At 33.1% G+C, this 25,806-nt stretch overlaps 1 non-coding gene across 1 annotated transcript; it reads left to right on the top strand.

The window, feature by feature from the left end:
- The first annotated feature begins 15,298 nt into the window (after positions 1-15,298).
- LOC139856608 (small nucleolar RNA R71) lies at positions 15,299-15,405 on the top strand. Its single transcript, XR_011762079.1, has one exon. It is a non-coding gene; the product is annotated as a small nucleolar RNA R71 (small nucleolar RNA).
- The last annotated feature ends 10,401 nt before the right edge of the window (positions 15,406-25,806 follow it).

The following is a 25,806-nucleotide window of genomic DNA, read 5'->3' as shown; positions in this document are numbered from 1 at the left end:
TAAACGGTAAAACCCCCCTTTTTATATTTATATTTATATATTGTTATATAAAAATAAAATGTTTCATAAGCCCGTCTCCCTGTGGAACGAACCGGACTTACTAAAAACTATACTACTTTGCGACTAGGTACACTGCCTATTGTGTTGTAGCAAGGTTTTGGTATATCCCACTCGATAAATAAATAATTAAAACTTGTCATAATTTGTAGCATTCCGCATTAAAAATATATAACTATTTCGTACACCACGCTACACACATCACAGTTTCACAGGTTTAACAGTAAAATGCAAATAAGAAAGAAAAAGAAAAGAAACAGAATCAGATGTTAATAAAATAAAAAAAATTACGCGTACAAGTACCTGGTATCATATATGTATACTTATATCTATCTGCATATTGATCCATGTAACTGAATTTATATCTTTATTTCTATTTCTCTTGTGATTATATAGTTATATTTATAGTTTATGATTAATCTTTTAATAATTATAATAATGTTAAATAAAAATGGTTATGAAACATATAACTATAATAATAGTAATAATAATAGAAATAATAATAATAATATCAATAATCAAAACGATACTAATAACAAAAATGATATTAATATTAGTGATATAAAAATAAAATGATAATTTCGAAAGCTATAATAATAATACTAATAAGGCATTGAAATCATAGCTTTAGTAAAGTTATTAAAATTTTAATTTTTATGATATTAGTATTACACAATAGTTTTATATTAATAATGATAATGATAAATAATATTTTAGTAACAATATAATATTAATCAAAATAGTCATAATTTTACTATTACAATAATAATGATAATAATAATAATAACATTAGTAATAATACCATGACAAATTACATGTGATAAAGTTCGTGTACCATATATTGAAATAAAATAACTATTCTGATCTTAATATTAGTATTATTATTAATCATAATAATGAAGGTAATAATAATATTAATGTAACAACTTATTTTGTATAATATTTTACATTTTTAATTTTAATGAGTTAATAATATTTTATAATTTCTAATACGTACCTTTATAATTATATACATATTTATATCTATATAATTAATTGTTTACAAACAATTGTTCGTGAATCGTCGGAGACGGTCAAAGTCAAATGCATTCATGGAAATAGTTCAAACATTATGAGACTCAGTTTAATAGACTTTGCTTATCGTGTCGAAATCATATAGGATTAAGTTTAAATTTGGTCGGAAATTCCCGGGTCATCACAATCATTGCAAAGATCAAGGCTGGCGAGCTAAATCATCTTTTGCCAGGAAAAAAGTATCGACGAAATGATCCAAACAAACATTTTGCTTGGCAAGGAAAAGTGCGTCACGGTGGATGACGTAACTAGAACAGAAGAGAAGAATGGAATGATGAAAGGGATCCAACTCCAGAAATGCACATCAAGGTCATATGGAATGCAGAGCAGGAAAATGAAGTAGACGGAGAACGCAGAACGGAGAGCTGGATGTATGCTCCAATCATATTTCATACTATTCCAAATTGGCGCCTGTCAGAAGAGCCTGTGGTCATTTCAGCTGTAATAGAAAACAGAAACATCACTCGCATTTATACTGACACAGGTAGTGAAGCAGATATTTTGTATTTGCATTGTTTTAAGGAATATCCGTTCAGCATGAAGGATCGGCTACGCTACACGAACTTAAAGATTGCTGGTATCACGGGTGAATCAATAAGAGCAGTTGGTAAAGTGAAACTAGATGTTACAATGGGAATACACCCTATGGTCCGTACAGAAATTGTGGACTTTACAGTTATTGATGGAAAATCACGGTTCAGTGCGTTATTCGGTAGGCGGACCCTTCGCAAATTCGGAGCAATTACCTCTACACCGCATGCAGAATTGCGGTTCCCAACACCAAACGGTGTAACAGTAATACACTCTGAATATGTTGGACCACCAAGGGAGAGATCAGTTGTTCATGAAGCTCCAGGGAATTTTGTCAGGAGGGAATCATCAAGGCAGTTGTTCAGTAGAAATGATGTGAACGGGTACTTCAAACCACCTAAAATATGGCAGCATTGAAAGCAGGACGCAACACGGTACACGAAAGACAGTATAACAGCATGAATCTCACATAACAGTTTTTATCACATTTTTAATTTTCATCAGTTCAGGTAACAACACAATACACTTTTTGTAATTTTCTAATTGGGACTTGATCACCCCATGAGAAGATATTACACAAAAACGTTGTATGTATGACAGTATTATCAATAAAATTTTAAATTTTTTCTTACGCACAGCATTACGTGTTCGAATGTAAAGCATGGCATTCATTCCTACCCAGATAAGGCAAGGCATTTTTATGCCCCCGATGGTAGAAGCTCTTGTGTCAACATTATAGACATAAGGGATCGGCTAGCGTAAAGTATTTACTTCGCTAGAGGGCACCGAGGCAAAACTAAAGATCTCATAATGTCATGACATACAGAATGGTTTATCACAACGGTATAAATCCATTTATAACTTGTAAACAGAAAACATTAAATACAAGTGTATTTTGTAAGCCGCTGATGTTATGCGAGGTTTATATAAAATAGCTTATATTTTTACAGGAAAAAAGTATTAAATACGATACAATTTTACACAAGATATTTATTTATTTATAGAATGGATATACTTAAACCTTGCTACAACACTTATAGGCAGTGTACCTAATCGTACAGTAGTGTAGTTTTTAGTAAGTCCGGTTCGTTCCACAGGGAAAATCTTTAAACAAAGCTTAACGCTATATTAGTTTAAATTTATAAAAATACAAATATATATATAAGTAATATTATTATTATAAAGGGGGGTTTTTACCGTTTAATGACCGGTTTGTCGATTTTAAAACTTTAGTCGCAGTTAAAACCAAAATTAAAAATAAATACAAGACTTAATGTAAAGTAAATAACGATAATGAAATTGCGATAAATAAAAGTGCGATAAAATAAACTTGCGATAATTAAAAAGTACGATAATTAAAAGTGCAATTAAATACAATAACAATAAATAAAAGTGCAATAATTAGAAGTGCAATTAAATATAAAATAAAGGAAATTAAATATGAAATAAAAGAATTATGCTTATTTAAACTTCCGTAATCATGATGTTTGACGTGTTGATTTTAGTTTTATGCCCATGGGTTAATTGTCCTTTGTCCTGGATTATTTAATATATCCGTCTGGTTTTTGTCCATAACAGTCCATCAGTCATAAATATAAAGTGCGAGTGTCCTCGTCAAATTATCCTTATACCCGAAGTTAAATATTCCAACTAATTGGGGACTTAAACTGTAACAAGGGGTATTTATATGTACGAATAATCGTTCAATTAACCGGATACGGGAATGGATTAATAACCACTAGAATTATTAAAACAGGGGTGAAATTATGTACAAGGACACTTGGCATAATTGATAACAAAGTATTAAAACCTTGGGTTACACGCAGTCGACATCCTGGTGTAATTATTAAACAAAGTATTAAAGTTCCAGCCCACATGCCTATAAAAATCGAGCTTTGGTGCACCACAAAAACACATCTTTTTCTATCTCAATATATCTATACGTAATATTTATATTTATATTTTAATTTTAATTTTAATTTTAATTTTAAATCCTAATAATAAGGGTATGTTAGCAAATGTTGTAAGGGTGTAAGTCGCAATTCTGTCCGTGTAACGCTACGCTATTTTTAATCATTGTAAGTTACGTTCAACCTTTTTAATTTAATGTCTCGTAGCTAAGTTATTATTATGCTTATTTAAAACGAAGTAATCATGATGTTGGACTAATTACTAAAATTGGGTAATTGGGCTTTGTACCATAATTGAGGTTTGGACAAAAGAACGACACTTGTGGAAATTAGACTATGGGCTATTAATGGGCTTTATATTTGTTTAACTAAATGATAATTTTTTAATGTTAATATAAAGATTTATAATTGGACGTCCCTATAAATAATCATATACACTCGATCGGAGAGTCACATTTGGTTGTTTTCTTCTGCCGACGTTTATTTAAATATAATATAATATATATATTAATTTTAAGAATTAATTATATATTATATTATATTCATATGCATAGTTGACTTGTAATTTTTAGTCCGTTGCATCGAGCGTTGAGAGTTGACTCTGGTCCCGGTTCCGGATTTTCGAACGTCCTTGCGAATAATTTAATATCTTATACTTTGCGTTTTGAATCTTGTACTCTTGTAATTTTGAGACGTTTCTTATCAATAATTGGAACCTTATTGATTGTATTTTGTACTTTTGAGCTTTTTGGTCGTTTGCATCTTCAATTCGTCGAATCTGTCTTTTGTCTTCACCTTTTATTATTTAAACGAATATCACTTGTAAATAGAACAATTGCAACTAAAAGCTTGTCTTTCTTGAGGAATAATGCTATGAAATATATGTTCGTTTTTAGCATTATCAAATATTCCCACACTTGAGCGTTGCTTGTCCTCAAGCAATATAGTCTTGAAATACTAGAATCACTTCTTTATTCTTCACACTTTGTACATCAGTGATTTCTTTACGGCGGTATAAACAATGGTAGTAATGATGTGGTTTACAGTCCCACATGACTATAAAATTTAGATCCATTAAGGAAATTGGATCTTTATGAAAACATTTGATCTTTTTGAAAATTCAATCTAGTTTTTACCCTAGATAAGTTTTCCGGAATAACCCTTCACCGGTGTTTGCAAATTCTTTTTTTGTGGGTTTGGTGGGTTTTAGATTTAAAAATTTTGGCTCAAAACTTATGGTTTTGTGTCACCCACTTGCTAACCTTGTATTAGGAAAGCAACACGTCCAGTATACTTACTCCGTATATTACCTTTCGGTATACTACCGTCCGGTTGTAAAGGAAAGCGTTGAATAAGCAACTGTTAAGGCAATGTCCCCTGACATGCTTTTGATTATAGTCTATAACGTGTCAGACGCAATTACTATCCTTTGTAGGAGCAATAGTAAAGCTCACCCTTATAATTTTTCGGTCTGGCACAAGGTCCTGTCTTTGACCATGCTATGCAACCACCGTTCTTACGGTTGACACCCGATTTGGTTCAGGTGACATAATGAATTCCAGGAGAATTCCTAGGATTTTACGTTCAATGGTAATGAACGCATTGAAAAATGGGTTTTCAGAAAACAAATCGGTTTGTAATTTTGATCAAAATATTTTCTCGTTCAAGCTCAAGTTTAGATATCATTGAATTCCATGAGTTTGTAATTCTCAATCTTTAAGGTCAATCTCTAGGATTGAGTAATATCAGGCTTAAAAGCTGATTTTTTGATCTTTTAAGGAGATTATCCTTTCTGGGGGTCTGATTCATTAGTCTTATCAAGCTAATTTGCACGGTGCCCCCCCCCCCCATTGTATGAGATAAATCCTTCTCATGGTTAGGATAAATCTGACCACTTGGCGACCCTGTTTTATGCTGAGGTCCGTGGATTTCCTGCTGATTTTAGAGATGACTTTTCTAGATTTTTTATCAACCTACAGCTGGTCTGGACGACAACTTTATGACCTAAATCAAGAAGCGCGTTTCTTTTTCGAAAGACTTTACTTCCTTTTAATGATGGAATTGTTCATCGTGTAGATCCATCTCTTCTTTTCTTTCATCGGGTAAAACAGTTTAGTTTAGTCCAAAGCAAAAGTATCTTCAATTATTTGTTACAGAAATATGTGACATATGTTTAAGATAACTTGGTAATTTTTCCCACACTTGGCTTTTATTTTCCTTTTTATTGTCCTCTATTCCATTTTAAATGAATTTTAACATTTTGGTTTGTTTCTCAATTTATGTCCTTTCCGAGGTAACAATAATTTCGATGTTAATACCTAGTTTTATCGTTCATAAATATGTATAAACATGATTTTGAGTTCATTTAATTGAAAATTTTGAAAATTTTTACTAGAATTGGGTAGTCAATATATAAGACTAGGGTTGTTCTTTATTATCAGAGAGCACTAGATTCTAATACAACTACTACTTTACTAGTATTTCTAATGGTAACCAAGTGTATAAAGTAAAAATTTTAAAATCCGAAAGAATTTAACCCCTTCCCACACTTAAGGTCTTGCAATGCCCTCATTTGCAAGAAATTAGTAACAATTTAAATTATTGAGGGTGATTAGCGTAAAAATGATTAAATTTTACCAAAGTTTCCAAAAATATTGGCGTTTGTTTGCTGAATGATAAATGGTGCATATCATTTGTTCATTCCTTCTTGTTGTTACATCACATTTGTTTTTCGTTTTGTCGTCAAAACTAGCTTTTGCTGAACTTAATACCAGTCTTTGAAAATGTGTTGTTTTACCCTGTTTTGTACAATCGACAATATACATACATACAAATATAAACATGCATGGCAATTTGAAATGGGACTTAATATCCCGCTTTCAAATCCTAAATGTGAAATATTAGTACACAATAATAATAAAAATGATAAAGATTACATAAGTATATTTAATAACATAAGTTTAAACATGAATAAGTAAAAAGATAAAAACATAAAAATCATATAAATAACCAAATGGAACTAAATCAGTCTGGATATGGGTTCCAGTTCATCTTGTCAGGTGGGTTCCATTGTTGGTTATAGGTGTTCTGATAGGCTTGGTTATAGTCATACCGGTTAAAGGGTGGTCGGATATCGGGGCTGTGTGGCAGAAAATGAGCAGGTCGAGTAGGTACATAGTTATTTGGTACCTGATATGATAGCTGGCTCATGATTTGGTGCTGATGAACTAACCAGCTATCGTGTTGGCGTCGCCTATAATCCTCGTATACTCGCTCGGAGTTTCACTGCTCATACATACTATGTCTGGCCGCCTTCGTCATTGCTTCCTCATCTATACGAACATGGACGTCAAGAATATCATCTCGAAAAACATCCCTAATGTCTTCCGCCTCCTCCATTTCCTCGTCTGAGCCTCTCTCTACCTGAGGATGGGATCCCTTATAGGGTACTGCCTAGTTACATCTACTTTTCAATACCTTAGCACCCACATAAACTTTCAATCCTAAGGGCTCAACCTGTTCTCTACAAAGCTGTAATGGACCCCCTTGGTTCCTATCAACACCTAAATACTCTCCAATGAGAGTAACAAAAATACCTCCTCCTATTATACTCCCGTCCTGCATTCCCTCTACCATTTTAGATAAATAAAAAGCAACACAGTAAGGGATATTGACAAAGCTTCTAGGATCCCGAATACACTTTAGGTAGAATAAATCATGTAAGGTAATTTTTTCTTTATTATGACCTCTCTGTGTAATCGAGTTAGCCAAAAATCTATGAATAATACGAAGCTCGGCTCTGTCAATATGTGTATAGGAGTGTCCTCCTGCTCGTGTAAAAACATCAAAATGTGACATACGCCTCCAAATGGCGTCAGCGTCAAAGTTGCTATCTACCCTTTCACCATAATGAATCAAGTTTGTACAATCGGGTAGTAGCAACTCACCAGGAGTATATATCTGTAAAGCCCTGGCCATGTCCAGCATGGATATTCTATACATCCTACCGCCGAGGATAAACCTAAGAAATCTTCTATCATCTATTCTAACTATATTTGTATCAAGTGATACAGTACTCATCAACTCAACACACCATTCCTTATATACAGGTCTACGAATGGTGAAAAGACGTTCTCAATCTGTAAAAGAAGAACTTCCATACCTTTGAACTAAAAGCTGTCTAACACGGTCAGCTAGATGGACCGTTTCCAAAGGAACCCAATCGATTACCCTTGGCACCTCTACATTTTTTGTTACCAATTTGAATTTGTTCCTTTGATATGTCTCGTAATCTCTCCATCTCCTATCAAATCTCAGATTAGGATGCAGAGTGTGCTCAGGAATCGTTGGGAATTCTACTGGCGGCCTCATTGGGAATACTATGAATTCATCAACAAACTGTACCGGATCATAATAAGGTATGTACTGATCAGGCTGTTGTTATGGTTCTTGTTCGTGTTGCATTTCTGGTTCTGGTTCTGGTGCTGGTGCTGGTCGTCTAGATGATGATGCTCCTGAACCTCCCGTATTGGCTTTCTGCAAAACACATTAAACACAAAATTTGTGCATCTAAATATGCATTAGTGTTAGCAAAATAACAACTTAAAACAATCACTATAACATGTTAAATCAAAATTAAACTTATACACATTTTCACAATTTTTCACAATTCTACACTTTTCAAATAAGCACATATGAAAATGTATACAAAGTTCATAAGCATTTAACTCAAATAACATGTCAAAATAGTCATTACTAATAATTAAACAAGTCTCAAATGGCAAATATATCAAATTAATCAAGTTCATAAATTTTGGACTTTAAAAGTCCACTTTAATCTCCAAAAATCATGTTTAGGATCGATGTTTGGATCATTTATCTATCTAAACATGTTACACTACTCAATTTAGCAATAATTCATGAAAAAAATTGGCCATAACCTGTTTATATCAAAAAGCCCCAAATTGCTCAAGAACACAAACCCTAGATTCCTAAAAATTTTGAAGTTTTTGGCTTCAAATCATGTTAAATAGCATCAATCTAGGTTATACATGCATAAAATACTAACAATTTAACACTAATTACACTAGAAATTAACAAAATTGCATTAGGAAAAAAATTGGTAATTATCACAAAAACTAGGAATTTATAGAGTTTAGGGGTGTAATTTTTACCATTTTGCTAAAGAATGGGAATCTAGGCATGATTAGAGCAAGAAAAATGACGAATTACGGTGAAAAATGGTGAATTTTAGAGAGGATTTTGAGGTTGGTTCGTGTTTTTGTGTGTTTTGTGTGAAGAACAGCTCTCTGGCTCGTTTGTATCTGGCCTGGATTTTCTCCCCATGCGATCGTATGGCACCAAAGGCCAAACTCTATGCGATCGCATGGAGTCCCGGGTACAGTGTTTTCACCTTTTTTTTTAAATAAAACCTTATACTTAATAAAACATAAAATTAATAAAATTTTAAAGATTTGTTTCTTTTTAGGATGAGGGCGTTTCGGATCGATGTCCTAATCCGTCCCTCGACAAAATTTTAAAATTTGTCAAATCAAAGCGTGGTTTTTAAAAGTAAAGATTTTTGGGTTTTTAATGTTTTTGGCATACTTTAATTCAATAAGATTAAAAATAATGATAATAAAAGTTCTCGTCCCTCCCTTGGGTAAAGCAATTTCGGTTCAATGACCTAGTCTTCAACTTACGACGAATTTTAAAAATCATATTTTTAACTTAGCAAAATAAAGTAAATTTTTGTTTTTAAATTCACACCAAACTTATATTTAAAATGCATAAAATTAAAAATTCACACCAAACTTAATTAAAAATTCATATTATAAATTCACACCAAACTTATATCATATTTTTGTTTTTATACATACAAACTTATATTAAAAAGATTAATTTTTTCAAATATTTACAATTTTAAATAAGTTTATAATATTAAATTAATAATTATAATTATATATTAATTGTAAAAACATGGTAAAAATAAAATTAAAAATCTTTTTGGCTTTTATCCCACTTTAATCAATCAAATATTATCAAAAATATGCGCCCCTCTTTTCGGTAAAGTAATTTCGGTTCCATGACCTAATTTAACTCATGACGAATTTTTGAAATATTTTGGGTTGATTGATTAAAGATATTTATACCTTAAGAATAAACGTTAAATTTCGCAGTGATGTAATACATTTTTGAATGATATCAATAATTTCGGTCGCCAAACCTAATTTTATCGAATACCAATTTAATACTTTATAGCGAACAAATTAGCGTTTATTATCAAAAGGTTAAAAATAAAAATAAAAAAATAAAAACTGTACAGACTTACCTGTGAGATAGTATTCTTAGTGATACGATCTATCTCACTCATAAGATAGTCGGTTTAATTGGTTTTCCATAGCTACATAGGCGTAACCTCGAGCATTCAGTGTTTTTTCTTCTAAACATATGAACGGTCCGTTTCTGCATAAAGTAACAAATTCGGTGTTTGAATAGGTTTGATTATTTGAACATTTACCTCCATGTGACCATTTTCCGCATTTGTGACATCTTTCTAGGTGTCGTGCTCTTCTTTTCGCTGCGGATTTTGATTTTCCTTTACCAAATTGTAACTTATTATCTTCGCATCTGGTTTCTTTTCTTACTCCGTCCAATCTTTCTCTGATTACTGATACTAGTTCACTCGGAAGTGTGTGATTATTACGTTTAGTGATCAAAGCGTGTAACATTAGACCATGGTTTAGTTCACAAGAAGTCTTCATTTTGTAAAAACCTAAACAAAAATAAAAATTCAGAATGGGGGGAGATGACTAGTTCTTTAGGGTCTGCTAGGGAAAGACCATTCGGGTTCCATTTTCGAGAACTACACAAAAACAGAAAATCTAACTCTAACAAAAATACATATTATCCTTTAAAGACTTGATTCTCCCCACACTTAGTTAGCTGTGGTATCGAAATTGTGATTAACTTCGTTGTCGATTTCCATTGGACTATCTATGTATTGTTTAACTCTGTGACCATTAACTTTATATTCAATCCCATTTGAATTTATTAATTCTACTGTTCCGTATGGGAAAACTCTTTTGACTATGAATGGTCCAGACCATCTTGATTTCAATTTTCCAGGAAATAGCTTGAATCGTGAATTGAAAAGAAGAACTCTGTCTCCTTCTTTGAATTCTTTTGAACTTCTGATTCTTTTATCATGCCATTTCTTCGTTCTTTCTTTATAGATTAACGAATTTTCGTATGCTTCATGTCTTAATTCTTCTAATTCGTTTAGTTGACTTAATCGTAGATGTCCGGCTTCATGTAAATCAAGATTACATGTCTTCAAAGCCCAAAATGCTTTGTGTTCAATTTCTACTGGAAGATGACATGCTTTTCCATAAACGAGTCTAAAAGGTGTGGTTCCAATTGGAGTTTTGTAGGCTGTTCTAAAAGCCCAGAGTGCATCCTCCAATTTAATGGACCATTCCTTCAGATTTGATCCTACGGTTTTCTCTATAATACGTTTTAAAGCTCGGTTGGTATTTTCAACTTGTCCACTTGTTTGTGGATGATATGCGGTGGAGATTTTATGAGTTACTCCATATCTTTTAAGAACTTTCTCAAGTTGATTATTACAGAAATGAGTTCCCCGATCACTTATTAAAGCTTTCGGTGTTCCAAACCTTGCAAAAAGACGTTTTAAAAAGTTGACTACAACTCGTGCATCGTTAGTTGGGAGAGCTTGTGCTTCCGCCCATTTAGATACATAATCAATGGCTACGAGAATATATAGATTATTATGAGATTTTGGAAATGGACCCATAAAGTCAATACCCCAAATGTCAAATACTTCACATACTTGAATGACATTTTGTGGCATTTCATCACGTTGACTTATTTTTTCGGCCCTTTGACAAGCATCACAGGATTTGCAAAGAAGGTGTGCGTCTTTGTAAATTGTAGGCCAATAGAATCCAGCTTCATAAACTTTTCTTGCTGTTAGTTGAGGCCCATAGTGCCCTCCTGTTGGTCCTGTGTGACAATGGTTTAAAATTTTACTAGCTTCATCTCCGAATACACATCGGCGTATTATTCCATCGGGATAACTTTTAAACAGATGTGGATCTTCCCAAAAATAGTGTTTTATATCACTGAAGAATTTCTTTCGTTTTTGGTACGACAATCCTTTTTCAAGGAATCCACATACTAAGTAGTTTGCATAGTCTGCAAACCATGAAATTTCATTATAATCTATCTTCAATAGATATTCATCAGGAAAGTTGTCTTGTATGGCCGATTCATTTAGAACTTCTAATTTGGGATTTTCAAGACGAGAAAGATGATCAGCGGCGAGATTTTCTGCTCCTCTTTTATCTCGGATTTCAATATCGAACTCTTGTAAGAGTAAGATCCAACAGATTCATCTTGGTTTGGCATCTTGTTTCGAAAATAGGTATCTGAGAGCAGAATGGTCGGTATAGACCACCGTTTTTGCTAGAACGAGATATGATCAAAATTTGTCAAAAGCAAAGACAATAGCAAGGAGTTCTTTTTCAGTAGTTGTGTAATTCGTTTGTGCTCCTTGTAACGTCTTACTAGCATAATATATAGGTTGAAATTGTTTTTCAATCATTTGTCCTAAAACGGCTCCCATTACAAAATCACTTGCATCGCACATTAATTCAAACGGTAGATTCCAATTTGGTGTTATCATGATCGGCGCATTAGTGAGTTTCTCTTTAAGAATATTAAGAGATTTGATGCATTCATCTGAAAAGATGAATGGAGCATCCTTTTCTAGGAGTTTATTCATAGGAGTGGCAATTTTAGAAAAATCTTTTATGAAACGTCGATAAAAACCGGCATGCCCTAGAAAACTCCTAACTCCTCTAACATTGGTGGCATGTGGAAGTTTAGCAATTACATCTACTTTAGCTCTATCCACTTCAATTCCTTCTTTTGAAATTTTATGTCCAAGAACGATGCCTTCTTTAACCATGAAATGGCATTTCTCCCAATTAAGTACTAGAATTGATTGTTCGCATCTAATAAGCATTCGTTCAAGATTAGCTAGACATGTTTCAAATGTATCACCGAAGACTTAAAAGTCATCCATGAAAACTTCCATGCATTCTTCTATCATGTCGTGAAAAATCGCCATCATGCACCTTTGAAAGGTTGCAGGGGCGTTGCAAAGTCCAAATGGCATGCGTTTGTAAGCAAAAGTACCATAAAGTACGTGAACGTGGTTTTCTCTTGATCTTCGGGTGCTATTGGAATTTGAAAATATCCGGAAAACCCATCTAGAAAACAATAGTAACTGTTTTCGGCTAATCTTTCCAACATTTGATCAATAAAAGGTAAGGGAAAGTGATCTTTTCTGGTGGCGTCATTTAATTTTCTATAATCAATACATACACGCCATCCTGTTATAGTCCTAGTAGGAATAAGCTCATTTTTCTCATTTGTGATGACAGTCATGCCACCCTTCTTAGGCACGCATTGAACTGGGCTTACCCATAGACTATCAGAAATTGGATAAATTAAACCTGCATCAAGCAGTTTAATAATTTCTTTTTTAACACATATTGCATATTAGGATTTAGTCTTCGTTGGTGTTGCACATACGTTTTATGACCTTCTTCCATAAGGATTTTATGTGTGCAATACGAAGGACTTATTCCTTTAATATCATGAATCTTCCATGCAATGGCTGGTTTATGATCTTTCAACACAGAAATGAGTTGAGATTTTTCATTTTCAGTAAGAGAAGACGATATTATTACAGGTAATTTAGATTCACCATGTAAATAATCGTATTCCAAATGGTTTGGAAGTGGCTTTAACTCTAATTTCGGAGGTTCTTCTATCGATGATTTGTATCGATATCTGTCTTCTTCTTTTAGCATTTGAATTCTTCTGTTGTTGGTTCATATCCATTAGCCATTAGTGTAGCTAACATTTCAGCTTCATCAATTGGTTCAGTTCCTTCTCCTAAAGAACATTCTCCTGTTCCTTGTAATTCTGGAAATTCTTCTAACAATTCTGCATGCGAATCTATAGTTTGAATATAATAGCATGTATCATCTGCAGATTGCGGTTGTTGCATTGCTCTATCAACTGAAAAGGTAACACTCTCGTCCTCTATACTTAGGGTCAGTTTCTTACCAAACACGTCTATCATTGCTTTAGCCGTGTTTAAGAATGGTCTTCCTAATATGAGAGGAACTTGAGAATCTTCTTCCATGTCCAGAACAACAAAATCTACTGGAAATACTAAAGTACCAACTTTAACTAGCATGTTCTCCATTATCCCTCTAGAATATTTTATTGATCGATCGGCTAGTTGTATACTTATTCTTGTTGGTTTCAATTCTCCAAGGTCTAGTTTAGCGTATAGTGAATACGGCATTAAATTTATACTAGCACCTAAGTCTGCCAATGGTTCTATTGAACTAAGACTACCCAGAAAATATGGAATTGTGAAACTTCCTGGATCAGATAATTTTTTTGGTATCTTATTCAACAGCACTGCTGAACAATTAGCATTCATAGTAACGGCCGAGAGTTCTTCCATTTTCTTTCTATTCGTGATTAGATCTTTCAGAAATTTAGCATATCTAGGCATTCCTGAAATTACATCAATGAAGGGAAGATTTACATTTATTTGTTTAAACATATCCAAGAATTTGGATTGCTCGGCTTCAAGTTTCTCTTTTTTCATTTTACTCAGGTAAGGAAGTGGTGGTTGGTATGGTTTAACATAAGGTTTAGCCTTAACTGTGTTATCTTCATTAACCTTTTCAACTACCGGTTCTTTTTCCTTATCTTGTTCAGGTTGTGGTTCTTTTGTAGTAGGAATAGCTTCATCAGAAGTTACAGGTATTTCAGGTGGTTTAAGTGTTGTACCACTTCTTGTGGTAATAGCTTTAGCTGTATCATTCCGGGGGTTAGCATTTGTATCACTAGGTAAACTTCCCGGTTTTCTTTCACCTATTAACCTTGCTAGGTTACTTACTTCTTGTTCCAAGTTTTGAATAGAAGCTTGTTGATTTCTAAATGCTTGAGCATTTTGTTCATTCGTTTGTTTCTGAGATGTGAAAAACTGCGTTTGAGTTTCAACTAGCTTTTTCATCATATCTTCTAAATTCGGCTTTTTATCATCGGTTTGTGGTGGTTTGTTTTGAAAATTAGGTCTTTGCTGGTTGTAAGTATTGTTGGATACTTGTTGATTGCTAGGACCTTGTTGGTTGTTGTATGGAACATTTCGGTTATAATTCTGGTTTTGATTGTAAATTGGTCTTGGCGGTTGATAATTATTCTGATAATTATTTCCAGGCCTTTGGTTTAGATATGAAACATTCTCTCTTTGTTCCATTGTTAGTTCAATACTGAGACAATCTTTTGTCAAATGTGGTCCTCCACACTGCTCACAACTAATTCGTATTGAGTGAATATCCTTAGTCATCTTTTCTATTCGTCTCTCGACAGCATCTATCTTTGAGGAAATGGAATCTAAGTCATGGCTAGAATCGGCTCTAGCTGCTTTAGATGATCTAACGATATCTTTTTCTTGGTACCACTCATGTGAGTGGGAAGCAGTGTTATCAATAATTTTGTAAGCATCAGTTTCGGTTTTCGTCATAATAGAACCACCAGCTGCTATATCGATGTCTTTCCTTGTAGTGATGTCGCATCCTTGGTAGAATATTTGTACTATTTGACAGGTGTCTAAACCATGTTGCGGACATCCTCTTAATTATTTTTCAAATCTAGTCCATGCCTCATATAGAGTTTCATTTGGTTTCTGTGTGAACGTAACAATTTCTCCTTGAAGTCTTACGGCTTTAGATGCCGGAAAGAATTGTCTAAGAAATTTTTCAACTAAAACGTCCCAGGTATCAATCGCCCCTTCAGGTAACGATTCCAACCAATCTTTGGCTTCTCCCTTTAAAGTCCAGGGAAATAACATGAGATATATCTGTTCATCTTCCACTTCTCGGATTTTAAATAGTGTGCAGATCCTATTAAAGGTACGAAGATGTTCATTTGGATCTTCCTTCGGCGCACCACTAAATTGGCATTGATTAGTCACCATGTGTAGAATTTGTCCTTTGATTTCATAATCTGGCGCATTAATGTCTGGATGAGTAATTACGTGACCTTGGCCAGTGCGTTTAGCTCTCATTCGGTCTTCCATACTTAAAGGTTCTGTTACTTCCATAATTGAATTTGTTGAATCTGAATCACTCGAGGATTCTGATTTAATGGTTCGTTCCTCAACAATCTCTGTTTGAATGATTGGTGGTTCTGGAGGAAAAATTAATGGTTCAGGATCTACGAATTGTCCCTGAATATTCTCCGGATTCTCAATTGTGAGGTCGGTTTCAAAAAATGGATTATCGGAAATTTGAATTGGAGTACTTGGTCGACTGGATGATGATTCTAAAGAAAAATCAACGGCGGTAATATTTGCTAGATGTCTTGATCTAGTTACAGGTGGTGAACGTACAAAAGGTGGTGAACGTCTTGCTCGGTGCATTCACTGAATATCCTATTAGTTTTTAAAAGGAAAGAAAAATTATATAAGTTATCCAATCAATAGACTTTTCTGATTTTGCCCACGTTTCGAATAGCCAAAAGATGCAGCAGAGGGGCAGGATTTGTTTGGTCTCAATATAATTGAGGACTGTTTGGCTCCAATAACACGGTCCACGTACAAATCCAACTATTACTACGAACCAGAAAATTTTGATGTCTATCAATTTAACCACTTAAAATAAATTTTCGTAATTTTAAGAAATTTAGATAAGAAGTAGAATAAAAATCTACGTCCTAAAACTAGAATGGCGAGAAATAAGAAAGAAAAAGAGCGCGTCGAGAAATAAGGAAGAAAAATAAAAGAGTTGAAAAATAAAAGGCGTCGAAAAATAAGAAAGAAAAAGAGTGACTTATAAAACTTTAAAACACTAGACTAACCCAACCTTATTACTACCACTAACTTAAAATTATAATTGCAAATTTAGATTATTAATTGGAATGATAATTGATACATAGGTAAAAGGTGTCTAAAAATATTAAAGCTTACAAGTAAAACTATATCCCAAATGGAAATGACTTAAAAAGGTACTAAAACTTAAAAAGACGTCGCAAAATTCTAAAGCACTTTAATCTTAGTCTAAAGAAAAAGCACTTAAGGAATTTTACGGCAAAGTCTAAAAATCTAAATAAATAAAAAATAACTATGGCAAAAACTATGAATTAATAACTAAATACGAGCGAAAAATACAAATATTACTCTAAAACAATTAAAAAGGAACAAAATATAAAAATATACTAAAAGTTGTAAAAATTACAATTTTCATAAAAATATTATTTTTATATTATTTATTTAATAAAACTATTAATTTTACAATTTAAATAAACTAATTAAACTAAAAATACAAATTAAATAAATAACACTAAATTAAATTATATAATATATAACCCTAATTAGGGTTAAAATATAATAATAATAATTATAATCCGTAATTAATGCAGGCTGCAGTCAACTGTGGCGTGTCAGACTGGATCATGCGATCGCATGAGTCCTAAGCTACCCGGCTATGCGACCGCATGGGCTAGGGTTTCGGGCCACAGAGTGGGCTACTACAGTACCGGACTCGAGTTTTAATATATTTTTTTTTTCTGTTTTTGCTGTAAAATATATTTATAAAATATATTTATAAATTAAATAAAACTTATATTTTTACAAACTAAAAAATAGAAATAAAGAAACTTTATAAAACTTAAATATTTACCAAACTCTTAAAAATATTTATATTTTTGTTTTTCTTTTTATATTTTTGAATAATTAAAACGTATTTTTACAAAAGCGTTTTTTTATAAAAGTAAACTAAAAAGAAAAATCTTTTTTTTATATATATTAGCGTTGCGCTTCCGGCTTTTATGCTAGACTGTCCCCGGCAGCGGCGCCAAAAATACTTGATGTTTTTGCGAGGTGTATATAAAATAGCTTATATTTTTACAGGAAAAAACTATTAAATACGATACAATTTTACACAAGATATTTATTTATTTATAGAATGGATATACTTAAACCTTGCTACAACATTTATAGGCAGTGTACCTAATCGTACAGTAGTGTAGTTTTTAGTAAGTCCGGTTCGTTCCACAGGGAAAATCTTTAAACAAAGCTTAACGCTATATTAGTTTAAATTTATAAAAATACAAATATATATATAAGTAATATTATTATTATAAAGGGGGGTTTTTACCGTTTAATGACCGGTTTGTCGATTTTAAAACTTTAGTCGCAGTTAAAACCAAAATTAAAAATAAATACAAGACTTAATGCAAAGTAAATAACGATAATGAAATTGCGATAAATAAAAGTGCGATAAAATAAATTTGCGATAATTAAAAAGTACGATAATTAAAAGTGCAATTAAATACAATAACAATAAATAAAAGTGCGATAATTAGAAGTGCAATTAAATATAAAATAAAGGAAATTAAATATGAAATAAAAAAATTATGCTTATTTAAACTTCCGTAATCATGATGTTTGACGTGTTGATTTTAGTTTTATGCCCATGGGTTAATTGTCCTTTGTCCTGGATTATTTAATATGTCCGTCTGGTTTTTGTCCATAACAGTCCATCAGTCATAAATATAAAGTGCGAGTGTCCTCGTCAAATTATCCTTATACCCGAAGTTAAATATTCCAACTAATTGGGGACTTAAACTGTAACAAGGTTTTAATACTTTGTTTAATAATTACACCAGGATGTCAACTGCGTGTAACCCAAGGTTTTAATACTTTGTTATCAATTATGCCAAGTGTCCTTGTACATAATTTCACCCCTGTTTTAATAATTATAGTGGTTATTAATCCATTCCCGTGTCCGGTTAAATGAACGATTATTCGTACATATAAATACCCTGTCCATCGTATCCGATCGAGTGTATATATGGTTATTTATAGGGACGTCTAATTGTAAATCTTTATATTAACATTAAAAAATTATCATTTAGTTAAACAAATATAAAGCCCATTAATAGCCCATAGTCTAATTTCCACAAGTGTCGTTCTTTTGTCCAAACCCCAATTATGGTACAAAGCCCAATTACCCAATTTTAGTAATTAGTCCAACATCATGATTACTTCGTTTTAAATAAGCATAATAATAACTTAGCTACGAGAAGTTAAATTAAAAAGGTTGAATATAACTTACAATGATTAAAAATAGCGTAGCGTTACACGGACAGAATTGCGACTTACACCCTTACAACATTTGCTAACATACCCTTATTATTAGGATTTAAAATTAAAATTAAAATTAAAATTAAAATATAAATATAAATATTACGTATAGATATATTGAGATAGAAAAAGATGTGTTTTTGTGGTGCACCAAAGCTCGATTTTTATAGGCATGTGGGCTGGAACTGTGCACCATGCGATCGCATGGATTTATGCCTTCCAGGCCATGCGATCGCATGGCCAGCTGGGGAGAGCCACATTTGGTTGTTTTCTTCTGCCGACCTTTATTTAAATATAATATAATATATATATATATATTAATTTTAAGAATTAATTATATATTATATTATATTCATATGCATAGTTGACTTGTAATTTTTAGTCCGTTGCGTCGAGCGTTGAGAGTTGACTCTGGTCCCGGTTCCGGATTTTCGAACGTCCTTGCGAATAATTTAATATCTTGTACTTTGTGTTTTGAATCTTGTACTCTTGTAATTTTGAGACGTTTCTTATCAATAATTGGAACCTTATTGATTGTATTTTGTACTTTTGAGCTTTTTGGTTGTTTGTGTCTTCAATTCGTCGAATCTGTCTTTTGTCTTCACCTTTTATTATTTAAACGAATATCACTTGTAAATAGAACAATTGCAACTAAAAGCTTGTCTTTCTTGAGGAATAATGTTATGAAATATATGTTCGTTTTTAGCATTATCATCCGCACAAAACCTAAGCGCAACACGCTAGACGGAACATCGCTAGTTCCATAAACAGAATTTTCTCCAACACATCTACCAAATATTACAACATATAGACAGAATACCAACATTATGATTCATTCATATCCTATTTCAGAAGTTATTGAAAGACTTCTCGATATTTCTTCATAAAATAATTCAGCTAAAGCAGAACGGAGAACGGATACATTGTTTACGCAGCAATCATAGAATTATACATGATTTACTCAATACAAACCAGATATACACTTTTTATCCTGAATATACAATGACATTTAGGAAGCAGTATACTTTAGATCCATAAAGGGGAATTCTATGATGGTGCATTACGGACAACGAACGACGGAAAACAGTTCAATACATAATCAAAAATCAGTTTAAGACAAACATCATTTCATATGACATGATATATGAAATTCACATACGTATAGCAGCAATATAATAAAAGCAACAGAGCATGCTAACATTAAGCATAACAACAGTATATACAAACGAATTATCAACATCAAGTTGTTACATATTAACATTACAGAGAAAATATGTTCTTAAATAGGCACATCTAAAATGTCCTTAACTGACACATCTTCCCTAGCACACACCTCCTCCACAGAGTTAATCTTCAAAGACGTTACTTCATCCATGGCCACTTTCAGTTTGGCATCAGCATCTGGTTTGATAAACTTTGCAATAGCAGCTGGTAGGGGGTCCGGTTTCGCAGGAAGGGCATCCAAAATTTCCAAAGTGGCATCTGAAAGATCACTTTCTGTCGATGCCTCCATATATTTATGAAAAGTTTGGCCAACAAGGGGAGAACTCAATACCCTCTGCACTAGCGCAGGAATCCCATTCTTCAAATCCACAAATTTTTTCTCTGAAACAGCAGCAGTGATGGTTTTTTCATCAACATGACATTTTTCTCGTTCAACCATCCTTTTCAACTCTTCCATTTCTTTCAACAGTTTTTCTTTCTCTTCTATAACCTTCTCTTTCTCAGTCCTCTTAGCAACACATTTTTTCTCAACTAGCTGCAGTGCCTCCTCCTTCTTTTGCACTAAGTCCACTGCTGTTTTTCACTTCAGATTAACATCTTTTAGCTCAACTTCCATCCTTTTCAATTTGCTGGCATTCTGAAGAGCATTATCAACAAGACTTGATTGAGCCTCTTGCATTTTCAGGCTATGAAGAACATGCTGATTCAGAAGCACCAGTGATGTAGCAGTTGATTGGCAACTTTGTTTAAGGGTCATTGCAGATAAGGATGTCGAATGATCAGCAATCATATTTCCCTACAAAAATAAACTACATATTCAGAAATCACAAACAAAATAGTCAATGCAAATGGATTTTCATGAGTCAACTGGCGAAATGTACCTTCAGAAAATTAACAAAGCTATCTGATTTGTTAACAGGATTTTCCACAAAGCTTCTTAAGCCGGCTAGAGGGACAACGGAAGGCGGTTGAGAAGATGATGAAGACTGTGTTGTGCCTATTTTTGTGGAAGTTATTGGATTGGTGAAGGGAGGAGTTTTGACAATGTTATCCTCATCGGTTCCTTCATCCTCTCCTTCTTCATCATTATCATCTTCAGCATTAACAGATTTACCACTCTTATCACTACTAGCAGAGGTTTCATCAACATCTGTTGACAAAGTTGGTTCTGCATTCAAGATAACCAACTTTCCAGAATAAGCATTAACACATATTATACATATTATGTCAAGGCAGAAAACAATATTGAAAACATACTTCTTTTCTTTGCTTGTTGAGAAGCATTGCCAGTTGCACGCTTCCATAGACGCTTTGTGCGTTTCCCAGTTTTCTTGGCGGTAGGCAGTTTTGGATTAGTCTCAGTAATTTCCACATCAAATGAAGAGGGTTGTGCGGTATCATCATTACCACCTTCCGTAGGCCATTCAGGGCTATTCAGTTGCTCTTCAAAAATAGTGTCTTTCACCTTATCGGCCTCAAGTTCAGCAGCAGTCTTTGGCCGTTCAGTAACAGTAAGAGAATCTAGATTGGCCTTCTTAAATACTTTAAAGACCTGCATTTCTTCTTCTGCAAAAAACCAGACACATTAAATGCATAGTAATAAAAATGCATTCTACAATGACATAGTGAAAATAAGGCATATTTATAAATTGCCTACCACAGCCTTTCCAGTGCAGCACTGGTACAAATCCAGCACGCCAATTATCACTCATCCCACAACGTGCTAAAATGGCTTAGTTATCAGCATATGGACGTTGTGGTAGTTCCAACGATTTCCACTCTTCAACAGTTGTTCTCTTATCATCAGACACAATAATTGATTTACTTATTCCTATTTTAGTTTTCCTCCACTTTTGAATGTTTGCCCAATTGTCCTGTATAACTCTTTCGTTCACAAAAAAGAATGGTTCTTTCCATTTTTTCAAGGAGGTTTCTTTCGTTCCGGTAAAGGCCTTATTAGCTTTACAATCAAAAGTGTACCAGCATTTACTCACCAATCGGGTTCTAAACAACTCGTGAAAAACGTTTATACTTGGAATTTTCCCAAAAGCATTACAGTACAATTCAAAAAGCACAATTTTTTGCAAACCAAATGGGTGGGAGGAATACGAAGGTTACCTATTGTAAGTTGAAGCTTGTACAGTGTAATCATCTTTTTTAGAGGTTTGTGTGCCCTATCATCAGGAGAAGGAACTATGGGGTTTAACAAACTAAGGTTCCTATGATCTATACACAGTCTATCTATTTCGGCTTCAGTGATACTCGACAGAATAGTGCTCACATCTCAGTTATCTTTTTGAGATGAGGTGCTGCTGGATTCGGTCATGGTAGCGAAAAAATAAAAAGGAGAAGAATACGAGTAATGAATAATTGCACTAACCTTGTACTTAAAAGCTTTGCTAAAACGATTAATTGCAGTTGTTTTCAAAGCATACGAACGGTTTTCGAAAGCAGAAATAGAAAAGAGGAACGGCTTATTTATAATTCAACTGATGGATGACAAAAGGATGAGATTAAGACACGTGTATGGGACAGATCAATAGAACAACCAATTTAATTAAACTTTGAAAATAAATTAAAAAGATTTTGGGGGCAAATTCATGATTGATAAAATGACGTCAGAGCAGAAAATCAGACGGCTACAGCGGTTTTGTGTCTTCGAGGAAAAAGGCATCTTTTATTTTAGTTTAATGACTTTATTTTTTACAAAAATAAAGACATTAAACTGGGGGGACTTAATGGTGTATCCTAGGAGATACACGCATAAAAACATCAGTTTTATACAGAAAACTCGATCAAAGAACATAAGAGATAGCTAAATTTGTTGATCTTCAGAGTTTACCGCCCAGCATTCATCAGGCCGCTCAGCGTCAAGCGTAAGCCCTGCAGGCAGCTTCTATGCATAAGCCCTTTAACTCAGCGCGTGAACAGCACGCAGCCACGTCAGTACACGCCACCGACATTCCGGATACTTCACGTAACAAAACCATTCAGTGATTGACACATGTATCCCGTGAATTTCGGACATTCTACACCTATAAATAGACCCCCTGGGTCACCACATTTCACATCATTCTGATCTAAACTTCAGTCAAAGAGAAGTACACTTTCTCTCTCACACAGTTCTTTCTCACTCTAAAATAACATTAGCCGCTTAGCAGCAGTGCGCTAAACGGATCATTACAGATTGATCCACAGATTGATTGAGGCCACCATACAGATCTTATATATGTGTTTCGGGTCTGCAGAGATTATTTCTCGAGGGCAAACAACAATCAACAGTATACGCCACACGCTGAGCAGCTAATTTTCTGTACTAGTACCTTACAGCCGCTATACGGAAAATCGTACTAACACGTACACATATCTTGTGCACAAAAATAACATACACATAACCTGTGTATAAAATCATTCTCTTGATACATAACATTCACTTTTCATTGCTTTCATAGCTTGGCTTGGTAACCGATCTTAACATATAATGCGCATAATAATATCCCTAAAACAGAACATCTCATCTGTATAATAATCTTATAAACTTCGAAGTACTAAACACCACGCCCACTAGCCCTTCCGTCTAGTGAACATTCTGGGTGGGGGTGTTAAACCCGGTAGCTACCTTTAGGATTCGCGTCAATTAGGCGTGCACTAATTCTCAAAATTAGTGATGTTCCCTAATTCTTAGGTTACCAAGCAATAATAATCAGGGGAAAAATATTCATATCAATGGTGGCAATTATCACGTCCACATAATTCAATGGTGGCAATTATCACGTCCACATAATTCATTCGAGGAATGTTTTGCTTGTGTCTATCTCGTCAAACATTTATAAAAGCATTTCATGTATTCGCAGTTCAAAATGTATTTCAAAAGCATTTAATAAAGCAGTTGTAAAAGTAGCGCATGTATTCTCAGACCCAAAAATGTAAAGAGTAAAAGGGAGCAAATGAATTCACAATATTGTATTTTGAAGTAAAAATACATATGATGACTGAACAAGGCAGGGTTGGCCTCAGATTCACGAACCTATATCATTTGTATATATATTAACTTATATACTCGTAATCGAACAAATTTATATATTATATCTTAAATTATATATCTTATTTATTTAATTTGTATATATATATATATATATATATATATATATATATATATATATATATATATATATATATATATGATTAGTATTATATTGAAAATAAATAATTTGTTATATGCAAATATTTGTATAATAATAATGATGCTAGTACTTATAAAGATAATAATAATAATAATGTTAAAAAAATAATAATTTTAATGTTAAAAATAATAATAATGTCAATAAAAATGAAAATACTTATAATATTAATAATAATGATAATACTAGTAAAAATAAATAAAAATGTTATAAGTTAATAATCATAATGAAAACATTTATATTAATTCTTAACGATAATAATTATAATTATGAATATAATAATATTAACAATAATAATAATACTTATAAAGTTTTTAATAATAATACTAATAGTATAACATTAGTAATAATAATGATACTGATAATATTCATTATATTAATGATAATAATCCTAATATTAATGTTATAATTAATTAACATAACAATAACAAAAATAATTAATAATAAAAATAAAAATAATAATAATAATAATAATAATAGTAATAATAATAATAAAATAGGAATGCTACCTCAAAAGAATAAGCCTAAAAATATAACGCCACTGCCCGGGCTCGAACCCGCGATCTTTCGTTCCCCTAACACACTCCCAACCATTCCTCTGCCCCTTTTATTTCTGTTTTAAATTCTCAGATTGAATTTATTTAACTAAACTATTCGTCTGTCTACTTCTTTTTCTAAAAACAAATCGACATCATCATCAATGCTTAACATCATAACATCATACATCATCTTAATCATCCTCATCACATGTCACAAAAAATTTATGATCATATCATGATCACTGTACCATCACCGTTTCATCATCATTCTTATTTCATTAACATCACTTCTTAATCATGTAGTATCTATTATCATCCTTTTCTAATCCTAATCTGTAACACCCCAGCTTAACATGACCACAATATTGTCCGCTTTGCCCACAGGCGCACGGCTTTTTCTTGGCGACCACACACGAGAAGCACTTTCCCAGAAGGTCACCCATCCTGGTAGTGCTCTTGCCCGAGCACGCTTAACTGCAGCGTACTCACACATCTGCTCTGCCTGTGATCCCAAAACGCGTTGTGTCATTTAAGCGTGAGTATTACCTTATAATCCCATGATCACTCATGTTCGTGGGCGATGTGGGATTTGCCTAGGGTGTTACATAATCATCATTCACGGCATCATCATGTATCATCATCTAACATGTATCTCACTATCTATATCCAAACATTCTTAAAATATACAGTGGACCAAGAGTTAGACATATTGGATCCATTTTATATAAATCAACCCACTAAACAAAAGCCCAAAAAAAAATATCCAACCCGTTAAGAGAATGGAGGAGAGCTGTCGGTGCATAAAGTTTTGGTACAGGAACGTGATCAACAAGTTGCAGCAGCCATCATACGCTCTCTTTATTATTATTATTATTATTATATATATATATATATATATATATATATATATATATATATATATATATATATATATATATATATATATATTTTATGTGAATAGCAGATGTTATCAAACATAACCGCATAAGCAAGTGTACATCGTATATACGTTGTTCAATGGTATCTTATTG

Source organism: Rutidosis leptorrhynchoides, chromosome 6, assembly GCF_046630445.1.
Source record: "Rutidosis leptorrhynchoides isolate AG116_Rl617_1_P2 chromosome 6, CSIRO_AGI_Rlap_v1, whole genome shotgun sequence".
Taxonomy (NCBI): domain Eukaryota; kingdom Viridiplantae; phylum Streptophyta; class Magnoliopsida; order Asterales; family Asteraceae; genus Rutidosis; species Rutidosis leptorrhynchoides.
This window is presented reverse-complemented; position numbering and strand designations above follow the sequence as displayed.